Source organism: Apostichopus japonicus, chromosome 11 (genome assembly GCF_037975245.1).
Source record: "Apostichopus japonicus isolate 1M-3 chromosome 11, ASM3797524v1, whole genome shotgun sequence".
NCBI lineage: Eukaryota > Metazoa > Echinodermata > Holothuroidea > Aspidochirotida > Stichopodidae > Apostichopus > Apostichopus japonicus.
The window spans coordinates 6,537,501-6,547,500 of NC_092571.1; the positions used below are offsets into that span (position 1 = coordinate 6,537,501).

The 10,000-nt window shown below is 38.1% G+C and overlaps 1 long non-coding RNA gene across 1 annotated transcript in view; it reads right to left on the reverse strand.

Annotated features, from left to right (window-relative positions):
- Positions 1 to 10,000, reverse strand: part of LOC139976184 (uncharacterized) — a 40,914-nt gene that overhangs the window by 29,123 nt on the left and 1,791 nt on the right. Inside the window, exons 2-5 of the long non-coding RNA XR_011796024.1 lie at positions 8,770 to 8,858; positions 2,578 to 2,601; positions 1,881 to 1,898; positions 706 to 729 (exon numbers count right to left, since the gene is read on the reverse strand). This is a non-coding gene — a long non-coding RNA (uncharacterized lncRNA). The remainder of the gene's footprint in view (positions 1 to 705; positions 730 to 1,880; positions 1,899 to 2,577; positions 2,602 to 8,769; positions 8,859 to 10,000) is intronic.

Here is a 10,000-nt window from a genome sequence, read left to right on the forward strand (position 1 = left end):
TCAAACTTATCCGGTTTTACAAAAAAATCACGAAATGCCAGATGCACTACATATATGACGGCTTAACGATTTTTTAAACATATATAATTTATAAGAAATTTCACCGAAAATTAAGGAAGAAATTAATCTGTATTCAAACGCGGTTTATGTTGTGATCACTGTAGGAACTGTATGCAGTGTGGGTTATGTCGCAATCTGCATTTGCGAATATGACGTCACGTTCTGTACTGTTCAAAGTATACTTGAAATATCCATCCTAAACGATTAAAAAATCGTTTCTCTGTCAAACGCAACATTAGCGTTCTCATATTTTGAAATCATGTTTGGACTATAATTTATCGTATTTTAAGGTAACTTCTAAGGGCTACCAGACAATTCTTTAAGGACACTTATTTATATATACTTATTAATATTTGGTTTATCGCTCGTACAGAATATCTATACAAATATTACATTTGTCAAGGATTCAATATCTCTATTTTACACCACCTTTGAAGATGTGTTAACATTTTATCCAGGAAGGAAATTCACTTTCTAAATATATTATTGAGAAAGATAATATTTCTATGCAAGACGTGAAATTTAATAAAATATTTCGCAATGTTTTTATATTATTTTGTTTTCGAATAATCAAACAGTCTTCTTTCAAACGATAAACTTGAATAGCTTTACTAATAATACAATTTTTAAAAAGACTTTACGCACTCAAGTCACAGAGTTCGTAGATGCCTGTCATAATCAAGAGGAAAAAAATTAACCATAAAACCATAACAAATAGTATTCGTTTGAAACATTTCTAAATTATATTAGATTAGATTTTGGAGTGTGGGGTGGATCGGGGAGAGGAGGGGGGGGTCGGGGTAAGGAAGTAAACCATTTGATTGAAGCCTCCAACGTTTAAGTTTGCGAGACTTATATTAAAGGCAACATTCGAATTCGATATCCATATAGCTTCTCCTGCACCACACCCCGCTACACACACAGAGAACAAGGTATTATTTAGTATAAAAATGTGAACTGCACAACAACCCCGGCTCCATTCTGCAGAATTTTCCAATAGCATGTAGTGACTGAATTAATCAATTTGGTTATTACTCTTTGGCTATTTCTAATTAATAGCGACCTTGTGTTTAAAATTTAGTGCAAAGCTTCTGATTGGTTCGCAAACCTTTTAAATTCATATTGAATGAACTGGTAGGTATTTGGTATACTAGTGTAACAGATTACAGTATGCCCAAATGCACGATATTTTCCAACCCGATAATGTCATATAGGTTGAGTCACGTTTAACGTATGATTACTTTAGGCCAAATTTAAATCTTCATACGTTATAGAAAAGAAAAGAAAAGAATTAAGAGATAATATTTTTTGGCGCAAGCTATTGCAGATTTCACAATATTTAGTCTCATAAATTCTAATTCTCTGGTGGTCTCTTAAGGCTAGATTGATAATGACGTCGTGAAGAGCATGTCTGGAAGTTTAAAGTGAAGCCATTGTTTTACAAATTCTAATAGCCAAACGAAAGCATGTTCTTTTAACCTTATACATAAACACCCTCTAGTGACATCCAACATAAATAGTTCGTGACAACTTTTAAGTGCATTGTGGTAAGTTATTTGAGTTGATGAAAGCCTTATGTTTTTTTTTTAAGCTTTGTGTAACATCTGAGGAACTGACCTGATGAACTGTTAGACTTAGTAGACCAGTCACTTTAACTAATGATCCTCGTGTTTTTGAGAGGCATATTTTCTTTATGAACAGTGCACAGAAATACAACAGGGAGTGAGAGTGGAGCGTTTTAACGATTGTACTATCTGCCTAAAGTCATTCTAAGAAACAAAGAAAGTGACTACAAATACAATCAATTGATATTAACATACTGCATTCATCCCTCTGGTCTGTAGACAGTTGCAAAAAAACAGGGAAAAGGGAATGGTTTGAAGTCACTGTAATACTGTTGAAAGGCTATACAACTATACAATCACATTGCTAATATAATTCAACAAAACCTACTGTTTATTATAAAATATACGCCATTAATTTTCACACAATGTAAAAATACTTGTGGAATTACAATGACGTAAAGAAATGATAAGCTGATATTGTGAATTCATACGGGTTAGAGTGAAGAATACAAATAAGGAAAAATAGCTGTGGTGTGGGTAGATTTAGATAATATATGTAACGAATATAACGGTTACCGAGGTTATTACTATACCAGTATACGGCGGACACAATTAACAATTAAAGTGGGTATCTACATATACGCTGTGTGAGAGCATTGCAAATTTTTCAAGCACTTCTAAAAAAATCTACTTTTGAATATTTTTCATAAAAACGGCCAAAGCAGCACTTTTTCAATACATTTTTCTACTGTTCAAGAAAATGGCACTTTTAACTGTCATGATTTATTTCTCAACAAACGGATTTAGCAAGGAAAGGAAATGAAAGAGTGAACCATTTATTGACAAGAACGGCACTTCTCATTTATTTGCAGGAGCCTTTTTTCCCTTCTCTTTTTAAAGATGGCTACTAAACTCATGTAATGAATGAAAATATTGAAGATAATATACGCACTTTTCAGGCAGCTTAATGGGAACTCTGTAAGGATCAAGACAAAAGAGTGATACAGAATAATTGTAACAGTTCACATTTCAAATAGTTCATTCTCTACTTTCATGCTATCATGCATGTTATTATTTTTAATATTCTAAATACACAAAACTATATTAAGTTATACAAAAGTTTTAATATCAACTTAAAACAACTGCATGATCTGCTATCAATGGGTTTCTATAGAAGCCATTTTCCCACGTTGGTATGCTCGTAATGATCACAATGACCCCTGACCTTTGAACCTATATAGGCACTAGATCCAATGACCGGGCACACACTAAGTGTTTGAAGTTAACCGATGGTGAAGGAGTAGTTCGCGAAACGACACTTCTCACCCCTTACGCCCCCCCCCCCCCCCCTTACGCATATACCGAAATGACAAATGACCAAAACACATGAAGGATATCAGGTCAACCAAATGTTACATGATCAAATTAGGTCATAAGTCAATTTGAGTTCAGTGAGGCGAAATTTAGATCTAATGATAAACAATCATATCGATGGACTTCACATTTGATGTGAGCAAGGGCATATGATGTAGGGCATACGTTACTATGACAATATAGGTACAAAATCCTTGGTTAGACGAGAAACGTTAATAAAAAAACAGCTAGCCTATTTGATCACGACACATACACCAAAATGACCGAAACCCTCAAACCCATCTACGATATTGGGGTATGAACGTTTACATAACAATAAAACGTCGAAGGCCACATGATCAATGGAGAGATTAAAGATCAAAGTATAGACCGGCAGCCCAGTGCACTTTGATCAAACGAACGAGGTACCAATATCTGAGTATTGGAACATTTGTGGAAAAACCCAGTATATCCAAAAGTGGATGTCTGCCGTGGTCGCTCTGCTGCATGTGGCCCCTGGGGCCGGTTAAAGGGGGCCCAAAAATGCATCTGATCAAACGAACGAGGTACCACTTGAAACCAATGTCAACTTAATGCATGAATGCCACATAGTACTGAATGGCCCATGCCAGACAAATTTTCTGCTGCAAAGGGCCCGCCAGACGCCCAAGAAGGGCCCCTAAAAAAATGCATCTGATCAAACGAACGAGGTACCACTTGAAACCAATGTCAACTTAATGCATGAATGCCACAAAGTACTGAATGGCCTATGCCAGACAAATTTTCTACTGCTAAGGGCCCGCCAGACGCCCCCAAATATGGCCCAAATGCCCATTAGCGTAGCATTGACCCAGATTAAATATTCAAGGTACCACTCAAAACCGGTTTGGAATGTTCGGGTTGATCTTACAGACTAAGGAAATCATCATGCCAGACAAATTTTCTGCTACAAAGGGCCCGCCAGACGCCCCAAAAGGGCCCATAAAAATGCATTTGATCAAACGAACGAGGTACCACTTGAAACCAATGTCAACTTAATGCATGAATGCCACAAAGTACTGAATGTCCCATGCCAGACAAATTTTCTGCTGCTAAGGGCCCGCCAGACGCCCCCAAATATGGCCCAAATGCCCATTAGCGTAGCATTGACCCAGATTAAATATGCAAGGTACCACTCAAAACCGGTTTGGAATGTTCGGGTTGATCTTACAGACTATGGAAATCATCATGCCAGACAAATTTTCTGCTACAAAGGGCCCGCCAGACGCCCCAAAAGGGCCCATAAAAATGCATTTGATCAAACGAACGAGGTACCACTTGAAACCAATGTCAACTTAATGCATGAATGCCACAAAGTACTGAATGGCCCATGCCAGACAAATTTTCTGCTGCTAAGGGCCCGCCAGACGCCCCCAAATATGGCCCAATTGCCCATTAGCGTAGCATTGACCCAGATTAAATATGCAAGGTACCACTCAAAACCGGTTTGGAATGTTCGGGTTGATCTTACAGACTATGGAAATCATCATGCCAGACAAATTTTCTGCTACAAAGGGCCCGCCAGACGCCCCAAAAGGGCCCATAAAAATGCATTTGATCAAACGAACGAGGTACCACTTGAAACCAATGTCAACTTAATGCATGAATGCCACAAAGTACTGAATGGCCTATGCCAGACAAATTTTCTACTGCTAAGGGCCCGCCAGACGCCCCCAAATATGGCCCAAAATGCCCATTATCGTAGCATTGACCCAGATTAAATATGCAAGGTACCACTCAAAATCGGTTTGGAATGTTCGGGTTGATCTTACAGACTATGGAAATCATCATGCCAGACAAATTTTCTGCTACAAACGGGCTAACAGACACACTAAAAAAGGGCCCCCAAATGGGCCATGATCAATCATAATTGGTACCACACAAAACCAATATTAAATGCAAAGGTACTTTCCACAGAGTAAAGAACTGCCAATGCGAGACAAATTTTCTTCTGCATAGGTCCCACCAGATAGAAAGTATAGGTGGCCCAATGCGGCCCTATATGGGCCTAATGAATTGTATATCGATGCAGACTATATGTGCCTTGTGACATGACATTTGTAGCATTCCACAGAGTAAAGAAATGTCAATACAATACAAATTTTCTTCTGCAAAGTGCCCACCACATGTAAAAAAAATTATGCAGTTTAAATAGTTAAGATACCACAAGAAACCAATCTATAACAATCAAGAACATCCTGAATTATTCAAATTCCTTCCCGCTACATAGGCCAATGGAATAATGAGATTAGTATACTAGTAGGTGTATCAATTACTGAACATTTCATTGAGCAAAACAAAAATGACGCGAACTCAGTCTTTGAGGGAGATCCTGACAGTTATAATGCATTCTCAAATCCATTCTGTTTCCTTTTATCCATTCTTTTTCCTTTTATCCAGTCAGTACTTTGTATCGTGAGCAGTGTTTAACTTGGCAGTTACTTTGTTTCGCTGGAAACACTGGAGCAGATTAAAATCAGTTTATGTATTGTAAATAAGAAACCCAAAATCATTTTGTATCTTAAAACACTGTGTTTACGTTAGCATTGTAAATCTACAAAGTTTAAAATCTTGAGAAAGAACGCTTCAGTGTCATCTTAAGACATACATGTAGTCGAACAAAAGAGATTGTTTTGTTTCTTAAGCTCAGACAAAGAAACAATTATCAAACAATGGTGAAAATGCTTTATAACGTGTACTTAACGATAAAGGTTTGGGTTGAAACTGTCCAATATGGTTTTTAAAAGACACATAATTGAAGCATAGAAATGTATATGTACCTTTATGCTAGGTACACTCTTTAAAGGACTTAAAATGCTAAGATTGAACAAACAAATACTGATATCACCACGTATGACTCCATTCCTTGATACAAAATATAAAATGAGTAATTGGCGTATATTACTCCATCTTGGTCTTTTAGAACTTCCATCATTACACTAATTCAATTCGAATAGCTTGTAACAAGTCCAACAAATAGATGTGGCATCCATTTTTCAGAAATATGAATGCTAGATGAGGGTTTTTGTTTTCATCTATGAAGGAATCTTTTACCTTTCAAGAAAGTCATCTTGCTAGTTTAAAATGTACTAAAATCATAATTGGCAAAGATAGTAACAAAAGATCACTGTGTGATTACTCTGAACATGACACATGTTAGGTTCGAAGTATAAGAACTGAGAATTCATGTCTCTTGACAGTGATTAAACACTGGAGTGTGTGCATTGTAAAAAGACACTGCATTTGCCATTCAGACAGATCTCAAAAGAATCATTAGTAAGTTTATGAAAATTAAGTATTCCCATGAACTTGATTCTAAAAAGACAATGGAAGCTCAAATCTATGTTTCATTGTCGGAGTCATCACTCCAAGATGGTTCAGTACTTGAATCATCGGCATCAAACTCGGAAGCCACGTCTGGTCGGCTACTTTGAAAATCTTCGCTCAGTTCCCCCTCTTGGAATAGATGATCTGGGAGAGCCGGTCCCTCAAACCAGTCAGGGCTGTAGCACCCATTCTTGCTCTTCCAACCGTAGTTCTGTGGATCCAAGCCAGGCAAGACTCTTCCTCAGAGTGTTAGAATTATAATGTGGGGAACTGTAATTTTTGCCCAGGCCAGCAAATCCCAAAATATTTAGAGGCTTAGGTGAAAGAAAGTGTTATCTTTATTTTGCTTAGAGCAGCGAATAGCTAAATAGGATAAAACACTGGTCTTGTGTACAGTAACTCCAATTTATGCTGGAAACAATATAATCATGAGCTTGAAATGTCATGTTACAAGGCACATATATCCAATTCTTTAGACCCATATATAGGGCCACATTGGGCCACCTATTCTTTTTATCTGGTGGGACCTATGCAGAAGAAAATTTGTCTTGCATTGGCAGTTCTTTACTCTGTGGAAAGTACCTTTGCATTTAATATTGTTTTTGTGTGGTTCCAAACCGGTTTTGAGTGGTACCTTGCATATTTAATCTGGGTCAATGCTACGATAATGGGCATTTTGGGCCATATTTGGGGGCGTCTGGCGGGCCCTTAGCAGTAGAAAATTTGTCTGGCATAGGCCATTCAGTACTTTGTGGCATTCATGCATTAAGTTGACATTGGTTTCAAGTGGTACCTCGTTCGTTTGATCAAATGCATTTTTATGGGCCCTTTTGGGGCGTCTGGCGGGCCCTTTGTAGCAGAAAATTTGTCTGGCATGATGATTTCCATAGTCTGTAAGATCAACCCGAACATTCCAAACCGGTTTTGAGTGGTACCTTGCATATTTAATCTGGGTCAATGCTACGCTAATGGGCATTTGGGCTATATTTGGGGGCGTCTGGCGGGCCCTTAGCAGCAGAAAATTTGTCTGGCATGGGCCATTCAGTACTTTGTGGCATTCATGCATTAAGTTGACATTGGTTTCAAGTGGTACCTCGTTCGTTTGATCAAATGCATTTTTATGGGCCCTTTTGGGGCGTCTGGCGGGCCCTTTGCAGAAGAAAATTTGTCTGGCATGATGATTTCCATAGTCTGTAAGATCAACCCGAACATTCCAACCCGGTTTTGAGTGATACCTTGCATATTTAATCTGGGTCAATGCTACGCTAATGGGCATTTGGGCCATATTTGGGGGCGTCTGGCGGGCCCTTAGCAGCAGAAAATTTGTCTGGCATGGGCCATTCAGTACTTTGTGGCATTCATGCATTAAGTTGACATTGGTTTCAAGTGGTACCTCGTTCGTTTGATCAGATGCATATTTTTAGGGGCCCTTCTTGGGCGTCTGGCGGGCCCTTTGCAGCAGAAAATTTGTCTGGCATGGGCCATTCAGTACTATGTGGCATTCATGCATTAAGTTGACATTGGTTTCAAGTGGTACCTCGTTCGTTTGATCAGATGCATTTTTGGGCCCCCTTTAACCGGCCCCAGGGGCCACATGCAGCAGAGCGACCACGGCAGACATCCACTTTTGGATATACTGGGGTTTTCCACAAATGTTCCAATACTCAGATATTGGTACCTCGTTCGTTTGATCAAAGTGCACTGGGCTGCCGGTCTAGTAGGTCAGATTCGTGTACGAAAGAATGTGGCGAACTACTCCTCATTCTTAAACCTCAACCTTGATTGTTAAGTGTATGACGATCGATGTGTCCCCAGATTGAAGTGGTCATATACCCAACTATGGCCTGCAACTCTATGGATTACCTACTTCTTACAACCTTTTAATAGGATGAGAATGTTAGCAAGGCATACCATAGTGAAAGTGAACAAGATCATCCACCATTCCCAACCCCACCCTACCCCACACCTCCATTTTCACTTCCATCCCTCCATGTTCCGCCTGTCTCCACCTCTCACCCTCTCGCTCTCTCTCTCTCCACCTTTTTTATGTCCTAGCACGCTTCCTTTCTCACAATATTTTAACATATGATTTTCGTATCCTGATTTCGACAAACTTGTGTGTATAGTATACAGGCATTTACCTTTTTAACTTTTAAGTATTGACGTTTCACTGACTTGTAACTTGGCAACAGAAATAATCAAACTAAACAACCATACGTGACCAAAGACGGTATTTATGTAACCATAACATACATACGATGTGCAAATTGTAATCCATAAACCCTTGCGGGTTTCTCCTACAGTTGTGGTCGCTTAAGCGTCGTAAAAATAACAGCTGATTATTATTATTATTATTGTTATTAATATTATTATTATTATTATTATTATTATTGAGATTAATAGAGATGATTAAGTGAATACTTACTTAAGCATTCACTCGCATAGCAGCCAGTCAGTGTGATCCATAAGAACGCGTACAGTTTCATGATTGGTTTTGTCGAATAGTATGTCGACCTGTAGACCAATAATATATCAAAAGTGGAATCCGAAAAATGGATAAAGAGTCGGTACCAAGAAATTGGAAGGAGAAATGTCTAAAATTAATTATAATTAATAAATTATTCTACTGATTTATCAATGCAGATCAAGCAATGGATATGAAAAACATTATCCACGTCATATTGAAACAAAGATACATCAGGCATATTAATTTGTAAAGTAGAAAACCACACAATTTTACATAAAAGCAAAGAAAATATTACTAGTATGCAACAAGTGTTTGTAAAGACAGATAAGGAACGGTGAATCCGTGTGTATTTGTGAGTGTGTACATGTAAGGGGGGGGGTCTCTGCGTGTGTCCATGTCTAAGCCTGGACAAGTGGTGATATGGGACAAAAGAAATTCCTGTCACCAATTACCAAATAACAGCGACCAATAGTCATGGGTTGTATAGATAGAGAGTTGTAGAAGAAAGGTAAATGACATCGCTTGTATAGCTAATTCAATAGAAAAAAGTTTTGGTGTTTTCATGTGAATGGGGGGGGGGGGTCGTTTGTTTGTGTGTGGCGAGGAAGTGAGCTCGTGGTGGTGGCAGGTTGAGGTGGTTACATCATTCAAATTTAATGGGGGCATAGATGATGATCTTTCATGGGCAAAACATCGATAGGAGGGCACACTTGACACAGTGTTTTAATTTTAGTATATTCTACGATGATTTTAATCCGCCAAGTAAATGATTTTCCAAAAGGTAGGAAGAAGAGATATTCGGGTGCCATTTCGTTGAATTCACTAGAAATAATAATAAATACGACGTTTGGTAATATATGTTAAATTGTTTGTAGTATATGTGTGGTGGGAAATTTAAGAGCACCTAAAATCACACTGCAATTGGAGAACCTCATGTAAATTGTTAATCACTGATCAGTGAATGGTTAAATTCACTGAACGAAAGATCTTAATAGCTGCTGGTCTATCTAAATATCTACTGTGTTGGTGGTGTTTGTTTGCGCAATCAGTCTCACCTAATACGATGTTGCTTACAGTAAAAATACTAAACTATTGGAGACCGTCCTTAAGTAAAATGGGTTCTGATATTATGGAACAATACAGATGATTTATTTACAAACTTGAAAACAGCTGGTGTAACTTCAATCAA